Consider the following 20,664-nt stretch of genomic DNA (forward strand, 5'->3'; position numbering starts at 1 on the left):
GAATTTTTCTACTCCTCTCCAAAATAAATGCTCAATAAATTAAAGAATTTAATATTAAAAAATAAAGTCAGGGGGACTTCCCTGGTGGCACAGTGGTTAAGAATCCACCTGCCAATGCAGGGGACACGGGTTCGAGCCCTGGTCCAGGAAGATCCCACATGCCGCGGAGTAACTAAGCCCGTGTGCCACAACTACTGAGCCTGTGCTCTAGAGCCCGCAAGCCACAACTACTGAGCCTGAGAGCCACAACTACTGAAGCCCACATGCATAGAGCCCATGCTCCACAACAAGAGAAGCTACCGCAATAAGAAGCCCGTGTACCGCAACAAAGAGTAGCCCCCACTTGCCACAACTAGAGAAAGCCCGCACACAGCAACGGAGACCCAATGCAGCCAAAAATAAATAAATAAATAAATTTATTTAAAAAAATAAAAATAATAAAAATAAAGTCAGAAGATCAGAAGAAAATATAGGTAAATATTACTGATATGATTGGAAGATTTTTAAGCCCAAAAGTAATGGGGAAAAAAAAATCCAAAGGCTTAGAAATAATTTATTACATACAAATTCAAAAATCAGTATGCAGGAAGAAATAAAACTAAAAGGACAAACTGGAAGAAAACATTTGCAGCAAATGACAAAGAATTAACATCCTTAATTCATAAAGACCTCTTAAAGTCTCAAAATGAAAATCAAGAGAAACACTCTTAAAAATGTATATAGATAATGAAAATATTTTTAGCTTCCCAAGAAGCTAAATAACCCAAGAAATACAGATTCTAACAATGAGGTACCATTTACTTATGGAGTTGGCAAGATTAAGATAAAATTATACTCATTGCAGGGAAGGGTTTTGTGAGACAGCCAGCTAAATCCTGATGGGTTGATCTTATCCTTCTGGAAGGCAAATTGGCAATATATACCCAGAATCTTAAGATATTTCTTTTCTCTGACACATAATCCTACATCCAATACTCTATCCTCTGCATATAGGAGAGGATTTACAACCAAGAATAGTCTGAAAGACATTATTTGTAATAAACTGGGACCAACCTAAATGTCCAGCCCTGGAGAAATAATCATGATACATCCATATGGTGGAATGGTGTGCAGCATACACATTACTTTTGTAATCAGACAAAAATATTTAACACATAACTTAAAAAAATAAGAGACAAAAACATGCTAAAACTTAAGTAGTTTTGCTTTGTGTAGTTTTTCTAATTTTTAATGGTTTTTAACACAAATATTTGATTTTATAAACAAATGTTAGTTTTATAATCAAGAATAAAAAGAAAAAAGACCAATCACTAATACTGTGAAAAAACCCCTACTTATAAAGGCATCAGAATCAACAGATTGATGGGAAAAGGACAAAATAATTTACATAAAAGGAAGTTAACATTGTACATATTAAAAGTTGTTCATATTCAACTTTGCTAGTAATAAAACAAATTCAAACTACACCAAGTCAAGGCACCAATTTCATGACTAAATTTAAATTAAAAACAAAATAATTTTCAACGTTGAACAGGTTAGGGTGTAATTACAGTCTCAAAGGGCCAGGTTAGTGTAAATTAATCCAAACAGCTATATAAAAGCAGTTTGGTTCTACACAAGAGTGGTAATAATGCTCACATTCTTTGAAAAATTGAATTTCATACTGGAATGATTCTAAGGAAATGAATCAACAGGGAAAAGAAATTATTCAATAGGGAAAAGAAAGGTAAAGTTATCTACTGCAATTTTACTTAAAATAGTAAAATATTAAATTGGAATATACAGTCAAGAGCAAGATCCATCATGGTACGACCTAATAGACTCTTGTAATGCTATGAAAAAAAAATGTAGATAGCTATCTCGAGTGGGAAATATATACAGAAGGCAAACTTGTATGTAGACTTATGGCATTAAAAAATAGAGGGCTTCCCTGGTGGTGCAGTGGTTGAGAATCTGCCTGCCAACGCAGGGGACACGGGTTCGAGCCCTGGTCTGGGAAGATCCCACATGCCGCGGAACAACTGGGCCCGTGAGCCACAACTACTGAGCCTGCGCGTCTGGAGCCTGTGCTCTGCAACAAGAGAGGCCGCGATAGTGAGAGGCCCGCGCACCGCGATGAAGAGTGGCCCCCGCTCGCCGCAACTGGAGAAAGCCCTCGCACAGAAGTGAAGACCCAACACAGCCATAAATAAATAAATAAATAAATAAATAAAATAGAAACTAGGAAGGAGGGTAAGAATGTGTTAGGGTGGTGAAATTGAGTGAATTTTTTTTGTAATTTAATCTTGATATAACATTGTCTTTACCAATGCACAGAAGTCAGAGGGAAAAAGTGTTACAGGGATCAAGGGGAACATGATATTTATACGTAATTATCTATACACTTAACCAATTGGTGACAGGGACCTTCTTTTGTATACACCTGTCAAGAAGGTATTATCCTCATTTTCTTTAATGAGTAGAACAGCAGCCTTAAGAGGCAAAGAACTTGTTTGATGTTACAGTCTTAAATTCTGGAATGAAGACTTCATCTCACTTCAGACTCCACTATGCCACCTGCCTCTAAATGTGTACACACTACTGGCTGTTAACCTTTGTGTCACAGACCTCTTTAAGCATGATGATAATTATGAACCATCTTCCCCAGAAAAATCTCACGTGACACACAATAATTTGCATACTCACCACCTTCTAAGTGTAGGATCATCAAACACCATGGTTTATGCCTATTGTTCTGGAGTAATTATTAATAGAGCCACCTTTCACTCTCAGAGTTGTTCTGATTGGGACTATAAATTATATGGTTATCTTTAAGTTATAGGCCAGACTTTTTTCCTTTGTTCTCTTTTCCACAATCTCACTGGTTTACCCTTAAATGTCACCACTAGTGTGCCTTCTTTAAATAAAGCAACCAAAATGGATCATTTTCTCCACCTACACAGTGTGAGCAGGACACTCGTGCCCAACGACTGACCATCTACCATCAACGGACACCTCAACTTGTACCATGCAAGTAGCTCACCTTGGGAGGTTGAAGGCAGAGCCCTGAAAAAACTGGACAGCAGGCAGTGGGTAGGTTTTGGTTAGGTAAGGGAAAGTTCTGGGCATATGTGCAACCTCTGGTCAGGATTCACTAGCTGCTGCCAGTGGGACCCTGAGTGCCTGGTGAAGGTTAGGAGAAGGTGAGTCCTAAGGTGACAGGGCAAGCAATATGGTGCTTAGAGAAGGTCACCCACCAAAAGGTAAAGTCTTTACAGATACCTCAATCATGCTCCATGACCATGCTTAGTCTCCCTTCAAAGTTGTCTCTTTAAGATAAAGATATTTGCCGTGGGCGGCCACAAAAAAAAAAAAAAAAAGATAAAGATATTTAAGCAAACACCAAAGCCAGCACCATGGTCTACTGAAGTGGGAGGGGGTCTGGAGCATCAAACAGAGAGGATCTGGTCCCTGAAGAGCCAGCACTGAGCATCCTCAAGCTTCCTGGGTTGACGGCAGATGGGTCCAACATCTCCCCTCCACAAGGAGTCCCCCGGAAGTGTGGCTGCTGAGATTCCCACACAGGAACAAGAGAGATAAGCACCTTGTTCCTCACAACTCTGCTCTCAAATGCTAAATACCAGTGGCAACAGCAGAGAACAGGGCTTCAAGGAGATCTGTAGAACCAGACCTACACCATTTGTCCACATCAGAAAAAGCAGAAGAAACAGATTAGATACTGGCTTTAGAGCAATCGTGGCCATTGCTGGGAGGCCTCCTTGTCCTTCAGGCTGGCTTCAGAAAGATGTTGTTGAGACGAGCTTTTTCCTCAAAGCTCAGAGGAAATTGGGGGAAATCATGAAGGATATTAATGAGAAGCACTGTCCTCAGTGAGGATGCAGAAGATCATAATGGGAAAGCACATGGGGAAAGGCTCTGACTTCCCTCTGATTCAGTTTGTCCAAATCAAATCTTCTTGACCTGGGGTCTGTGGCCTCACATGAGAGAAAAAAAAAAATCCTTATTTTCCTTAACTTTTTCACGGAAGCTACCATTTCCTTTCATTATTAATATGGGTAAACTGCCACAGAAGCAGAAGCAGTACCTCTGAGTTTATCACTAATTGAAATCATAGCTATTTTCATACCATGTTCTGGTTGTTACAAATATTTCTAAATTTCATTTATGCTCATTAATTCTTGAGGATTACAGTTTCTAGGTCTGCCGCTAGATTTTTGTTTTTCATTGCACGAAGGCTACCCATGCAATACTCTCAGAAATTTGTCTTTCCAGAATGAAAAAATATTTTAGTAACTCTACTCCAATATTGTTGATTTCCTTTGTCATGCTACATATTTTATTTTATATATTTAAGAACATTATTCTGAGATGGAGTTCATGGGCTTCACCATGCTTCCAAAGAGGTTCATGGCCTAAGTAGTGAGGAATCCCTGGAAAGTAAAAATATCAGGCTACTCAGTTGTTTAGTGTGAGTTGCCCTTGTGGCAGTTATCAATTCACAACAGAAATATTGCATAAGTAATTGTGGAAAAAAATGACTAAGCCATTTCCCATTAGGCAGTGTTCAACAGATGCCTCCAGAGATTGTATTTGGCAATATTCTAGCTTCATTTAGATTCTTATTTTAAGAACTCCTTTCCTTGCTGCAATGTGAATTCTTTCACTTTTCTCCGTAGGGCTCATGTTTTCAGACAGCTGTGTATCTTACAGTCCCAAGAAATATGATGCTTCCACTTCCAGTCCGTGGACCTGATCAACATCTTAGACTTGGGGTTGTTCATTTTTTCCCAGTCTGCTCCCTCCACCCCACCTCCCATAGGAAGTGGATACTACATGAGGATTACTTATATTTCCAAAGTGACTGCACAAGATGATGAGCAAATACAGTAGACTCAGACTTTCAGAGTTGTAAGGAATATGGAAGGATTGTGGAAACACAGGTGGTAATACTAATCAAATAATGGATAGCATATTACAGGCTACTGTGCTTTATATAAATTACTTCCCTATAGTTTACTTGTATCTTCTGACTTAATTTACAGAACTCCTAGAGGCAGTTATTAATATACACATTTTACCAACGCAGAAAGTGAGGCACAAAGAGGTAAAGTAAGGACATTCAGAGAATAGCGACAAAGTCAAAATTTGAATTCATGCCATTTTTCACACCTCATGCCCTTAACCATGCTAATTTGCCTCCCTTAGATTTGGCAGTCTTTCCCAATGTCTGATATGTATAAAAGCAATGTAGAATTGAAACATATTGTTTATGTAATGCTATGGTTAAAAAAGTTACTAAAGAAATAAAAGCCCAAGCTTAGAAAACTATAATGTTACTACTGCCCACTTAAAAAGAATTGACTATAGGTATACCTTAAATGCTGAACCCTTTGCTCAAATAAACTTGACAAAGGAAGGCAGAGTCTTAGGGACAGAAGTTAGATTCAGATTAAAAGTTAGAAGTGTCTGTTATTTTAAAAGCTTCCGAAGGTAAAAAAGAAGAGACACACCTCTTAAACACAATACAGGTCACCCAATTCAACCAAAAAACTAAAAACTATTAGGTTTATCTCCTTTCACACTCCACCTTCAGGCAAACCATCTATTGGATAAAACAGTGGTTTAGGAAATTCCTGTTCCATTTAAGTCCATACTTTCCAAATAGGTTTAATTAAATCACAGGGCACATAAACATAATTCAGTTTAAAGTAGATGAAGATTTTGTAATTTCCAACAGTGAAATTTTTGTTGTCTTCCCCCCAAAATCTATAAGGATATTCAAATTTGGGTAATTGTATATGGTGAGATTGCTATTATGTCCAGTTGAGGAGTTGCTCTCCCAGAAGTTTTTCAATTGGTTGGTTTTCTCTGAGCTAGACTGCAGAGATGAGGGGTAGTACCCAAATGCATCTCTTTCCCCAGGCCCTTGCCTTGTATGTGGTTGCTTCTCAGCACATGTGTGTTTTAACGGAACAGTGACAGATGGATATGAGTGCTCCATGTTTGAGGGTCACTGTAGCCTGTATATCTTACATTGGGCATCGAGTGGGTATCCTTGTCCCTAGGTGTGCCAGTTCCCCTTCTTTCCTTTCTTTCCTTCTCCTCCTACCCCTGGGCAGGGACTGTATCTAAATTTGCCTTTGTTTGCCCAGTCCTAGCATGGTGCCTGGACTGGATCAGGAGTGAGGTGCATTGCAGAGTTCCCTGTAGTACACACTGGAAGGAATAAGGCAAGATGCATTTGACCTGTTCATCGCAGCGTCCAGAGTTAAGATCACAGTGGAAAGCTAAGGCTACCCAGTGCATAACACAAGAAACAACAAAAAACCCTAAAACTTTGTTAGTGGAACTTTTATGTCTGGACTTAGTAAGTTAAAAGATAAAATGAGAATATATGAAGTCACACTGTTGCCTGCATTATGTACAACTGACTCGGTCACTTAAGCTTCATATTGACCAGCATACACAGCCCTGACTACAGTATGATTCTGACATCATCTTGGCTCCTTCATGTTAGATTATTAGTGAGACCTTATCAAGAAGTGACTGGGGGACTTCCCTGGTGGTCCAGTGGTTAAGAATCTGTGCTTCTACTCCAGGGGTGAGGGTTCGATCCCTGGTCAGGGAACTAAGATCCCGCATGCCTCCGGGTATGGCCAAAAAAAAAAAAAAAAGAAGTGACTGGGAGGCTGTTTTTCCTCGTTCTGGTTCTATTCTTCTTTCTTTAGGGATAATTTCCTCATGATTTGCTCATCTAAACCCTGCTAAGTTTTTCATTTCAATTGCCCCTAGTATTAAAGTGTCTTAATTAGAAGGCAGTCAAGACCTCAGCCTTCCTACCCAGAGTCTTCAGCTGCATTTCTTTGTATGGCTTTGACTCAGCTTTTCACGTTTCAGTGTTTGTTCAAAGTGCACATGTGACGGCTTTAGTTCCAGAAACTCTGCTTTAGTGTGTTTTTGTAGGTGGCCTATGACTTACACTTTGGGCAACATCACTCTAGCTATGGCTATTTCTAATTTAGTACTGCAATTATCTATGCGATAACAAAATGAAGTTCCCTGTCCTCCCGTATGTCCTGAAAAAATTTCCTGCCATAGCTGTTTTTACCTGGGATAAAGCTTTTTCCATGCCAATCAGCAGTGAGAAGAGTGGAAGAAGTATTAGTCTGCTTGGGCTGCCACAACGAAATACCATAGACTGGGTGGCTTAAACAGAAATTTATTTTCTCACAGTTGTGCAGGCTGGAAAGTCCAAGATCAAGGTGCCAGCCGAATTCGTTCCTGGTGAGAGCTCTTCCTGGCTCACATATGGCCACCCTCTTGCTGTCTTTCACAAGGGGGAGGGGAGAGAGAGAGAGAGGGCTCTCTGGTGTCTCCTCTTACAAGGACACCAATCCTACTGGGTCAAGACTCCACCCTTACGTCATCATTTACCTTAATTACTTCCTTACTCTAAATGCATAGGACGGGGGTAGTGTTTCAATATGAATTTGGGGAGGGGGGACACAGCTCAGTTCATAGCAGTAGACCACCTTGAATTTTTGTGGAAATAGAACCTTCACATCATGGAGTTACCTGACAAAAGTTTCCCCTAGAACTGAAAAACAAAACCAGATTTAGATCTTACTGAAGCAACCTGAGAGTAGTGAGAGAGATGCCCACTAATTGTGGGGCTACAATAAATTGAGACAAAAACTTCTTGGGCCACTCTGCCTCTATGCATATGACCTGTGGGCAGCAAAAGCAGCTTTGACCATGTCATTCCCCTCGCAAACACTTACTGAGGACTGATTTAGGACAAGATGTGCAAAGAGCCATAGGGAAGCAAAGAAGAACATAACTATCCTTGCCTTTGAGAAAGCTTAACTGACACCTATTAGGGGAATATATACATTATATATATATCTCATACATACATACACACACACACAAATTACTCTGCTAAGTAACTCACAGTTGTGCAATGCTGTGGAAACAATCATTTCTGGGAAGATCAGGGACAGCTCCATAGATGAGGCATTGAGTGCAATGTTGAAGAATCAGGGTTGGATTTTGACAGGTGGAGACTGAGCAGTCCCTTTTGCGGAGAAGAAAGGGAAAAGGGAAGGGGTTTCTAGAGAAGAATAAAGCTTGAGTAAAGGCTACGGTTGGCTACATAATTTTTTGCAGGGTCCAGTGCAAAATGAAAATGTGGGTCTCTTATTGAAAAAGCAGGAAGGTGCTGTTTAAGATACTCAAAATATAAAACCTCTTCGTTTCTTCCACAGCTTCAACTTGGCACAGTGTCTTTTATTTGCTATTTAGTGTTGTTCTAAGTAAAGGAAATTAAAATTTTAAATTAGCATGAATTCTATGGTTCGTCTTTATATTGTGCAGTGCCAGTTTAAAATATAAGTATCAGAGCATTAACTCATATGAGGAAGCATCAAAATAAGAATTCTCTAATTTTGTGGCTTGCACGTGGGTATGTATTTCGCTCTTACCAGAACAATGAAAACACCGCACAAAACGTACGTAGCTGGTTTTATTTTACTTATTGACAACCGCACTTTCTATTAACACTCTCTCCACTTCAGCTTCCTGATGAGTGAGGAAGGCTTGGAAGGAAAAGGAATTATGGGCTGCCCTATCTTTCCTTTTCCTCTGTGTCATCATTTTCAGCATAAGCAGTTGGCTAATCTAGGGAACAAGAATATGATAGGATTCCTCAATCATTTGTGTTTTTTAGAACACTGTTTGTCTTCTGTGTTTGAAGCAAGTTTTGGTTATTGGGGCTATCAGCACACTGCTTAATCAGTCATAGGGTAGCACGTTTACCACTCTGCACGGAACTCTCACTCTGCACTCACTGTGGGGCCAGATTTCCATACTGGGAGGGGAGGGCACCATTCTGTATGCAAATAGTTAAGAAATCAACAGGTGCAGATGTGCACATTAAGGTATCTCCTCTGCTTGTCTGCATGCTCCATCCACCCACTGGACTTCACCCAATAGATACAACTCAAAAGAAGATATTTAAGAGTTTAAAAATGGCAACAGCAGATCATTAAACCAAGCTCAAGGTCCTTCTGAGTGTGGGTCAATGTGTGCCTGCACAGGTCACACACCCAGGAAGCCAGCCCTGACAGACGCATGGAAGTAGAAAAGTAGATTTCTGGTTTAGCAGAAGTTGATGAATCTTGTTTGTCTTGAACATAAGGCATAAGCAGAAAAACCTAGAGAAATAAATTGGACCAGATTCTACAGAGCCTTGAAGGCCATAGCCAGCAGTTTGGGCTTTATTTTGTATGCAGTGATGAGGACGGAGGTTTTGAGTGGAAAAGTGACATTATCTAGAGTGGGCTTTAGGGAAAGGATGCTGGCAGCAACTTTTAAAGTGGAACAGAGAAGGTAATATTGTGAAGTTGGGAAGGCGACATTGTGAAGTTGGGAAGGCACCGGCCCTGAAGTCATTCTAACAGTGCAGATGAGGACCAGAATAAAGGCTGTGGCTGGGAGTCAGGAGAGGGGCTCCAGACAAAGACACACTTTGAAATTCAATTTAGAGCTGTTCTTTCTGCACTGCTTGTCTGGTTTTGTTTTCAAACTTAAAAGTTTATTTTAAAAATAAGACTTACTTCTCCCTTTGGAATTCTGAAGTTTCACATGTCTGCGAAAAAATTACTTCGGTTTCAGAAATTTACTTTGGAAGCTTAAGGCTGTCAATCAATTTACGAGCTATGCCCAGAGTCCTTGTGACTCTCAATGCTGCCCTCCCTGTAAACAGTGCTAAGAACGCCCCAATGCCTGGTGAGATGCTAGAAAACCACGCTTTATGTAAGTATCAACAGGATTTAAAAGTTTTCCACCTTAAATAAATTCCTTTTGTCTATTTCGGACTGTACGGAAATGATATAGTGAGGGTAAAATAAAAATCAAACTGAAAACATCCTTTCTGGAATTAGAGGATTAAGCTCTACCTTCAACCAATCTTATCAGACCTTTGGAGGTGAGCCTGTGAAAAGGGATTCATGGCAGCCCACAAGAGCAGAGTTATGTTCTGGTGAGCTGTGTGTAAGGTAGTTAGATGAAATTTGGCCTGGCCCTGATCTAACTCCCAGTCCCAGAGAGGGTAGAGCCACATGTGTATTTATTTATGGTGTCAAAAAGGCACATGCAAGGGAGGAGTTGGGCAGGGCTTTCTACTTCACACCTTGTTGGGAATATTCCTTGACAATTGGTGGGTATAAATAAACAAAAAGTGGTGTGCGGCCATCAAATGCTTTGCTTGGTTTGCCCCATTAACTCAAAACGTTTACTGAGTACAGAGACTTTTCAAAATAAAAAGGATTTATTATTTTGGCAGAAGGAAATTTTGCCTTGGTTTTGAGGAAGAGAAGTTTTTAAATATTTCATCCACGACTCCAAACAAGGGCAACGTGCTGGACGCAAAGTTGTAAAACGCTTCTCACAACAAATCCTGAGTCTGAAGACACTGTAACTGTCTCAATACCTTTGTTTCTCTGAAGCCCTTGACTGCACTATGTCATTTCCTTTCTCTTGTGTTCAAGGACGATCCCAGTGGTTCTGATTTCTTTGTTGCACAACGGCATGGCTACGAACTGTTGCTGGGCCACCAGCCCTTTCTACGGAGGTGGGCTTCTTTTTGTGGTAGGATTGCTAAGTGCTTCAGCTGACAGACTCTCTAGGCTTAAAGAGGGCATATGTCAATGCCTGGGCATGAGAAGTGTCCAGAAGGAGCATAGTCAGGACTCACTGCAGCATCTTGCAGGACCTGGAAGTCCTCAGGGCTGGCACTGTGTGACAGTGCATTTATCCTGGTAAAGCAAGGTCAATTTTGCCCCTAGGGGACATTTGACAATGCCCAGAGGTATTTTTGATTGTCAAGACTGGTGTTGAGGGCCGTGCTACTGGCATCTAGAGAGTGGAAGCTAGGGATTCTGCTAAACCTCCCACAATTCATAGGACAGCCCCCACAAAAAAGGAGGTATCCCATCCAAAATGTTAATAGTGCACTGTGGAGAAAGGCGGGTGTAAAATATCTCTTGATTGAAGGGGAAGAATGTCATTACTCCTGGGGATACCCTAACCATTGTATCAAATCCTGAAGGATGCCTTATCTGAAAAAACTGACAATCCAGGTGGTAAGAGGGAAACTGACATCTGGCAGGGTGATGAGTCTTTCAAGAATGCCTTCTTCCCCATACAGGGGAATGCATCCTTAGCTGACCTTATGTGTCCCTATAGTAGACATGTGTTACTTTTGCCTATCTGACGTCCATTCTCTGTTCTATCTGTGGGAAGCACCTTGATTTTCCTCGAGGAGTGACCTTTCTCTTAGAGCCCTAAGCGTGGCCTCTCAGAGTCTTTATCTCAGAAGGAACAACACAAGGAGGGTAAATGACTAAGCCAATTTATTCCTGAAGACACAGTCCTTGTTATAGAGTCCCTAGATCCCCAGGGTCCCCAGGGCAGCTCCAGTTTCTTCCATTTCAAAGTCCGGTAGCTCAATTTAATTTTTTCCTGTGTCTTTCCAATTCATTTGTTTGTTTGTTTCAACTAGCAAGAGTAGGATGCAAATGAAGAACCAAAACGTTTCTAGTTCACTGTTCTGAGGGCCTGGTGATGTCATGGATTTGAATCATACCAGACCTGTGAGCTGCTTCATGAAAGGTGTCTAGTTCTAGATTTATAGAGACCAACCGCAAACTCTCCAGCCCAGTGCCATCTGTGATGCTGAGCTGTTTAGTACCCTGGGAAGAGCAATAATCACTTGACGCAAGTTACCAGTGGGCTTGAAGCACCTGACCCTGGGAGCAAGCAGATCCACTAAAAAACGCTCTATGTGGAGATCATGGCCTCAGAAAAACAAATCCTGCAAAGCATGAAAGGAACTGAGAAGTACAGTCTGAAATACCTCAGGTCTCTTCCTCCTTGTTTCCTGAACAATCATTTTAACTAAACACGGTAAATGACTATCTGTACTGGAGGATAATACCATGAGTTGCATGTTTGATACTTAGAGATATTTCATAGTGAATTTCCCAAAAGTGAATGAAAATATCATGAAATCTCTTTAAACAATTTTTTACTCTATAGTACTATTTGTCTTTTATTTTTAAACACAAGAAATACATTTTAGTGTAAAAAGTATAAAAACAGATGCCCCCTTTCCTTACTCCTCTTTCTCATTCATACCCCGGAAGCATAACCACAGTGAAGAGGCTGGTACATAATATACTATATATCATCCCAGACATCTTCTCCTGCCTATGCAAACATACAGTTTGTTGTTTCCCTTGTGAATCATAAAATCAGGATCACACTATACATGTTTTCCACACTTTTTTCACATATATCCTGAACATCCTTCTATGTCAATACATATAAATCTTACTTTATTACTTTATCAGCATATGACTGGTTAATTTCTGAATCACTCATAAAACCTGATTAAAAATAATGGTGATTCCAGGACCACGTCTGGCTAATCTGTGTTTTCATTCTAGGTGAGGATCTCCTGGCCTGCTGCCCATGACGTATCATTATTGTTGTTATGAAAGAGCAGAAATATCCTTCGAGTATTTCCTTCAACCATCAAACCTTCAGGGCAAGAGGAAGGACCTGGATGAACTGCTCAGCAGATACAGGTACAATGTCGTGGAAATACATTCCTAGGTCCAACGAGACCCAGTGAAATAAAGCAGCCAATTTCTCCCATGCATCCCCTCCCCCAAACCTGCAATCAGCAATAATTTTGGAGAAATAAAGCAAATGGATCACTACATTCCTACATGTCTATTACACTTGACTATTCTTTGCAGGAGCTACTCAGGACCAAATGTTTGGAAAGGAAGTTGGCTGGCCACAGTGTTTTGTTTTTTTGTTTTTTTTTAAAAAAAAAAGGTTGTTCTGCTGCAGCTGCAAAATACAAAAAGAAAAATCCAACCCCCTCCCCTCCCTAGCCAAATACCTTTTTGGGAAAATTCTTCCAATTTTTTTTTGAGAAGTTCTTGCACATTACACATTTGTGCTTATATATACTGAATCTCTTGATAATTCGCTGAGGCCTTTTGAATTCTTTTTTTTTTTTTTTTTTTTTAAGAATTGAGAGATGTATTGTCTCGCAAACGAGGAGGTCCTCCAAGTCAGGATTAACCGTTGAATTCCTTGGCTTCTCTGTAGCCCTAACTGAGCTCTAAAGACAGCTTGTTTTCTTAGGGGTTAGTCCCTTGTGGGCCACCAGGCAACATTAATATTGATTATGACAAAGTGCTTTCCACAATCTGCCTCAGTGTTTGTGTTCAACATAAGAAACTTTGGCCTTCCCTCAGTCTGTATCATTGCTGGCCTCTATTAGAGCAAATAGTAGCAAGCATCGAATTACAGGGTAATTTATTCTACTTAGCATGGCACTGCCAACACTTGGGTCCTTCCAAATCTGCCTCTCTGCCCTCATCTACGACACTCAGAGAATACTGGGCCAAAGAGAAAATCCCTTCCAACATCACAGCATTGGACCTCCTCTGTCTGCAATGCCCTTTCCTTCTTCCCTGCCACCTGGCAAAGTCATTCTTGTCCTTCCAGGTCCAGCTCAAGGGCCGTCTTCTAACTTTACTTTCCTCCGTAGGCAGATTAAGCCTCCACAATTAGGTGGCATTTTGTTCATGCTCTTACCACACGGATAGTGCAATTTTATCAATATCATTATCAATAATATTACTACCACTATGATAAAAAACAGCCAGCTTCATGTATTCACTAGCCACCAGAAACTGAGCTAACAGCTTATAAGAGGTCATTTAAATCTCTGATTTTGTCTCATTTTACAGAGGAAGAAATTAACGTTCAGATACATTAAGTTGCTCAAATGCACACACCAAGCAAGTGGCAGAGTCAAGCCCCAGCCAGTCCTGAGTCCAGAGCCTGTGGTCTGCACCCCTGGGCTATGCAGTGCATTCACGTCTGTTACCTTCTTTGTTGGGGTGGAAACTTTCAGGGAAAGTTCAGTTTCATCTACATTTTTTTTTTTTTAATTTATTTATTATTTATTTTTGGCTGTGTTGGGTCTTTGTTTCTGTGCGAGGGCTTTCTCTAGTTGAGGCAAGCGGGGGCCACTCTTCATCACGATGCGCGGGCCTCTCACTGTCGCGGCCTCTCCTGTTGCGGAGCACAGGCTCCAGACGTGCAGGCTCAGTAGTTGTGGCTCACGGGCCTAGTTGCTCCGTGGCATGTGAGATCTTCCCAGACCAGGGCTCGAACCCGTGTCCCCTGCATTGGCAGGCAGACTCTCAACCACTGCGCCACCAGGGAAGCCCAGTTTCATCTACATTTATGTTTGTTGTTCCAGCTATAGCAGGCCCTCAACACTGCAGCACTTTTCTACTCAAGTGGGTTTCACTGAGATATTGAAGGCTGATGAGCAAACGGGTTCAGAATGCTGGTTGACAGGTGAGCTGAAACCTCTGATATTGCCAGTAGCCCTCGTGACTGACTATTGCCTGGCCCATAGATGTGTGCGTGTGTTTGCGGGGTGGTGGTGCAGTGGGGTGAGGAGGAGGGCCCACTGCATTGGGTGCAGCCAGGTAGGGATAGAGATAAGCATGAGGACACACAGAGGTGGGGTGATAGTGAGTAAAGGCAAGTCTATCCAACCTCTGAGCATCTACCATGAGCCAGTCTCCTGATTTTTCTTTACATGCCTTCCCACTCAGTCACCTGTTTCCCATCTTCAAATGGAAAATGGAAACTCAGAGGGGGCTAATTTGTCCAAAGTTACATGGCTAGTAAGTGGCCAAAATTTCTCTCCAGGCATGGGGCCCAAGCCCCTACCACTGGGATAAAGTATGCTCATTTTAGTCTCAGGTCTAACACCACTGTACTGTCCCTTCCTAGGGCCACGGTTCTAAGTACAATGTTGTGTCTCATGGAAAACAAGAACACCAGCTCAATAAGGTACAGCAATATTTAATGCAACACTTAGCAATGGGTGGGGAAGGAATGCCTTGTCCTGGCTGGGGGTTGCCTCTGAACTCTACCTAACACACTTAACCACTTAATGCAAGGAAAATGCCCAACAGCTGTAGCCAGTTCTCTACGGGACACTGGAAGTCTGTGGTTGAATGCTGTAGCTATGCTCTGCAAATGGTGACCAGGGTGGGGAGTAGACTGTGTGGAGAACAAGCATTCTTTGAAGTACATCGAATCCATGCAGCCCTTTGATGGGGCATGGGGAACCCCCAGGGGTGAGAAGAATGGTAGGCTGTGTCCCTTCTCAGCCTCACTTCTCACTGCTTTGAAGGTCTAACCCACCCCTCACGTTTGCAGGACTCACATACCAGGTGTCTAAATATTTAAAAGTTATCAATCAAACCAACAAACTGTTAAAATATGTTCTATCCTCCTACCTGGACACATCTAACTCTGTAACAACGTGGCAGGCCAGGCTGGAATTTACAGTTCTCAGCCTGCTGGGGTTCTTTGCTAGAACAAGGTAGTACAGGGAGAGGTGGGCTGCTTCTACCACAGAAAGACATGGATGCACATATTCCAACCCACACATTCAGATTTTGTCCAGACACCTCAGCAGATAGCTGTCCTGTGGCCACTCTGAGCCTAGGATTTCATCATTTGAGCAGGCCATTCTGGATGCCAGGTACCTAGAATGATACCTAGATGGGGCTTGTCGTCTCCTTGCCCTGTGTGCAGGGGCGAGACTGGAGTGGAGCCAGAGCCAGGCCACCTAAAGTAACAGGGCCTGGCCTAGGGTCTCTCTTGCCTGTGTCTACTCTAAAGCAATGAATGCTGATTTTTTAAAAAGTTGCATTTGTTAATAGAAGCCAAGGGCAGATCCCTGGCCTGTCTTGATCAGTGTAGCCCTCGAAGTCAGCACACTGCTTAGTACACAGCAGGTGTTCAATAAATCGTGATTGAATGAACTGCCATCATAAAAGCCAAGATGGATTTTAAGTCACTGGTTGTTAGAATACCAGTCACTATGCACTTTTGGATGCTTTCTGAAGTGAAGTGGGATTGGTGTAGCTATGGATTCTTACTCCCTGTGTCATGTTTCTATCCCTCCTATTCCCCACATTTGGGCAATTCAAAATACTAAAGATAAATAATGATATTAAAATGCCTGCATTCTTTGAAAACTTGTGTTGGAAACATTGGGAAAAAGTTGCCTTCATGTTTGGGCAGAGAAACTAAATTTCTGCATTAAGGCTTCCTATATTCAATCCTTCCCCAGCTGGAAGGAAACAAAGGAATCATGCCTGGACTTCTTCATATGTGTACAGCTGTCATCATCCCATTGTTTCCTCCAGAGTAGAATTTTCTTCTAGTGCTGGATCTTCCATTTCATTTGGGGTCATTATCTTGTGCCCTTATTTCTGGAATAACAGTTGCCCAGTTCTGCATGTGTACAAATGAAATGGAGCCTACATTTGTTCTATTCCAATTATGACAACATTCTTTCTTATGTCATGTAGGGAGCTTAATTTGGTCCTGTTGAAGTTGCCATGACCCATCCTATGTGCCTAGAATTGCATTTCCCTTAATAATTACAAGTTTGATTGGATTTCAACAAAGTATATGGTTGAAACAATGCATAGACTTCATTTTGGAAGATGTCACACCAATGAATTTAGCTGTCCACCTTTTCTATTCTATTTTCAGGCCAAATGTCTCTAGTCTTTTCCATTTCCTAGCCTTTCTTTGTCAAGGTTCATGTAAAATAATTAAGGTTTTGGCAAATGATGGCATGGTAATCCAAACCACAAGCTTTGGGTGATAATCTGGGCTTGCAGGCAGCATGTCTGAAGTGTGTGTTGGTGGGGGTGGGGGGTGGAGGCATGGGGTGTGTACAGTCTTCTAGGACTGAAACAACCTGTGGAATCTGATGCTATTTCCAGAGAAATAGTGTCAGAATCGAGTTAAATTGTAGGACATCCATCAGTGTCAAAATTGTTGGTGATGGGAGAAAACCTTCTCTCCACACATTGGAGCTGGGTGCAGAACCCTAAGGAAATGAGTCAACTAACGTTAAATGATGAAGGGAAATCTCTTTTCTTGACATCAGTTCTGAATGTGCAAGAGACTTGAACCCTCTAGGTAAAATTGAGTCCCCCTGCTGAGCTTATGATTAACCTCTATATCCAAAACTTTATTCCCTTTCTTGTCCTGTCTCTGTCCCCTCAGGATTGAGGAGTATCAAAGAAAAGGGGGATTGAAGCTGAGCAGGACCCTGTGGGGCCCTCCCAGGTACAAATCCTTTCTGTGTCCCATTTCTTATTTGTAGGAAATAGGCTTCATTTCATGTCCTGTTTCTCATTTGTAGGAAATAGGCTTGACCTTCCCGCAGTTCCAAAGGGCACATTCAAACAGTTGAATATCAGGGAAGGGAGGGAATGCAGGGAGTGCAGAAACAAAGGAGGGGCTGTCAAGAAACAACAGTGCAGCAAGGGGCAAGTCCTAGTTCCTCCTCAAGCGATATACATAACAATCTTTGAGTTCTTCCGAAGGAACTAAAGCTCCCATCCAGGTTGAAGATGGTAACTTCAGGCTGAGCCCAGGATTCCTGGAACACCACCCTGTTACCTCACCACCAACCAATCAGAAGAAAGTCTGCACACAGTGGAAGATAAAGACTCTGGCCCCCCTCCCCAAATGATTCTTCCTTTAAAAACTTTCATGGTTGAGCACAATCTTTGGAGTTGGTTCTTGGACATGAGTTCACCTTCTCCCCAGGTTGCTAGCCTCCTGTACAAAGCAACCTTTCCTTTCCAACAAACACTTGTCTCTAGTATTGGCTTTCAAGCGGCAAGCAGCCAAATCTGGGTTCAGTAACAAAACAAAACAAAAAAAAAGAAAAGAAAAGAAAGAAAGAAAGAAAGTATAAATAGTGCTGGAAGATGGAAATGAGTATCGCCAGACACTAGATTTCTAGACAATAGTGAAGGTGGAATAATGTTAATGGCAGTGGGGAAAAGAAAGTCAGTATCCTAAAACAGTTACAGGAGAAAGCTCCTGTACACGTAAGGGTGGCTTTTTCCAAGCCTGGACAAACACAAACACAGAAAGAACAGTTCCACAGATCAGTACCAGGGGTGGTATAATTAAGGAGATAGAGGGCTGCCAGTAACAAAGTCTTCATGCTCTGTCTTCACTCTAACAAACCCCCTCCCCTACTGTTCAGAGGGGTTGGCTGGGCTAAGTAGAGAAAACAGTTCTTTAAGCAAGCATATTCATGTATGAGCTCAGCTTGGAGAGAAGGTATGGTTCTTAGTGTGGACCCTATAAGCAGAGGATAAAGACAAGCAGTAAAGCCAAGCCCAGGATGACTGGAAAAGTGTGTGTCTGTGTATTCTGTGTGTGTATGGAGCACAGAATAGGTATCCACTAGGGGTAAAATATTCTTAAGGATTTTTAGAAGACTCCCCTATTCAGTTTGTAACATAACTCCCTTCTGTTTCCCCAAACTTAAGGAAATGCTCCATATTGTTGAACTGGAATTTGTGTTTCTGGAGGAGGGAGGTGATGATGTTAGCCTCAAGTAGCAGTAAGACAAGAACAGGATAGATCAAAGGGAACAGAACTTAATTATCTTCAGGATATGTGCAAATGCATCATAGCCATAAATAACAGAGAGGAGCCATAAAATTACTCAGAAACTAAAAAAAAAAAAAAAAAAAGCTACCAAAAGTAAATTAAGTTAAAAGCCTCATGTGGATGTGGCTGAAGAAAGAATAATTTGAAAGATAAGGTCAAGAATGTCTCCTGGAACAGAGTACAAAAATTCTGAGATGATGTCAGAATGCCAAGGATTCAAGAGAAAACCTTCAACACTTTAAGTAGATAAAGTTTTTAAAGAAAAATCAAGAAGTTAAGTAAGGAAAGAAAGAGTAAAACTATGAAAAAAGAAATTTAAAAATCTCAAGATCAGGAGTACACGCCCCCAAACACACACAATATATGGTCATATTGACGACAGTGCAGCAAAACTAGAAATTTAAAAAATAAAGGGAAAAAAATAACACTTGAATTTTAAAACTCTAGATAACTATTGGGTTAAATAAGATACCAAACTGAAATTAGATTGAAGATTGCAGTAAATGTAAACAAGGCTGGGTCTTTTGAGTAAGTCAGAAAATACATCCTGCAAAGTGTTGAAGAGCAGAAATGGCAACAAAGACTCATAAGTGCTAGTGGGGAGGTGAAGGGGATTGTTTTAAAAGATGTGATATCCTGTATAATTTCTATTCAAGTATTTGAGGTCTGGAAAAAGTGATCGTCCATGAGAAAAATTACTGAAACTGGTTTGAGAAGGTATCGAAGTCGTGTTAAATATATTACCTTCAGTGTTCAGACTTAGCCTTAAGAGTGATTTCTGTGAAGCCTTTAAAGAGTGTTTACTTGTCAGGTCATTTAACTGTTCCATGGCATTAAAACACACACACACACACACACACACACACACACACACACACAAATACAGCTTCTGAAACTGAACAGAACTCTGTGGGGCCCCCCTGGGGTCCCAAGAGCCTTTCTGCGTCCCCCTTTTCTTTCTGTGTCCCCTGTTTCTTATTTGTAGAGAAAGGCTTCTGCCTCTTAGACCTTTCCTGAGTTCCAAAGGGCAGATTTTACCAATTTGGGAAGTGAGGGAATGCAGAAACGAAGGAAAAGCAGTCAAGAAATAATAGTACAGTGATAAAAACATAGTTCTAGTTCCTCCTCAAGGATTATACCCAGTATCTTTGAGTTCTTTTACAGGAACGAAGGCCCCTATGCAGGTGGAGGATGGTAACTTCAGGCTGAGCGCAGGATTCCTGGAGCACCATCCAGTCAGGAGTCCCACACCCTGCAGGCTTCACCCCAAATTTTGTCTTTAAAAAAAAAAAAAAAACAACTCTTCCAAGAACCATCTGGAAGTTCAGGTCTTTTGAGCATGAGCTACCTGTTCTTGCTTGGCCTTGTAATAAGCCTTTCTCTGCTCCAAACTACAATGTTTAGGTTTGTTTGGCCTCACTGTGCGTCAGGCACACAAGCTTGTGTTCTGCAGCACTTCCAACTCATATTGCGCCCCTATTGTAGTATCAAAATAGACCCATAAACAATGTAACATATAAGCCATTTTCAAAAATTAAGTTTCTGGCAAATACAACCTAATTGAATGTTAAGAAAAACACATCATAACCGAGTAGGTTTTATCCTGGAAATGTTAAGAACTCTCCAAAATTAGCAAGACTGATCCAAAATTACCATTCCATTGATAGTTTTAAAGCAGCAACAACTGATGCTCTCAATACATGGTGAAATGGCATTTGGTGATATTCAACCATTGCTAATTAAAAAAAGAAATTAGACTAGGAAATTTGGACCTAGTCCAACATTTGTTTTATAAGAGGAGGAAACTACAATCTTCTTCCTAGGTAGATATCTGGAAATCAAAAAGGCTGTTTTTTTTTTCCTTTTTAAAGTTTTTAAGAAGTTCTTTCTTACAAACTTTAAAAAATAGGAAAAAAAACCCAACAGGTTTTTGTGAGACTGAACTCAAGTAATATTCTGGCCCAATAACAACATGTTCACAGCCATCTTGGCCTTCAGGAGTGTCAGGTTAATTGAAGAGTCATATTTCTAAACAGTTTTCATCAAATGGGAATT

At 41.1% G+C, this 20,664-nt stretch overlaps 1 long non-coding RNA gene across 1 annotated transcript in view; it reads left to right on the forward strand.

Annotated features, from left to right (window-relative positions):
- The first annotated feature begins 14,026 nt into the window (after nucleotides 1-14,026).
- Nucleotides 14,027-20,664, forward strand: part of LOC309626862 — an 844,624-nt gene continuing 837,986 nt past the window's right edge. The window contains exon 1 of the long non-coding RNA XR_014243453.1: nucleotides 14,027-14,162. This is a non-coding gene — a long non-coding RNA (uncharacterized lncRNA). The remainder of the gene's footprint in view (nucleotides 14,163-20,664) is intronic.

This window comes from Balaenoptera borealis, assembly GCF_965194805.1.
Source record: "Balaenoptera borealis genome assembly, chromosome: 3".
NCBI lineage: Eukaryota > Metazoa > Chordata > Mammalia > Artiodactyla > Balaenopteridae > Balaenoptera > Balaenoptera borealis.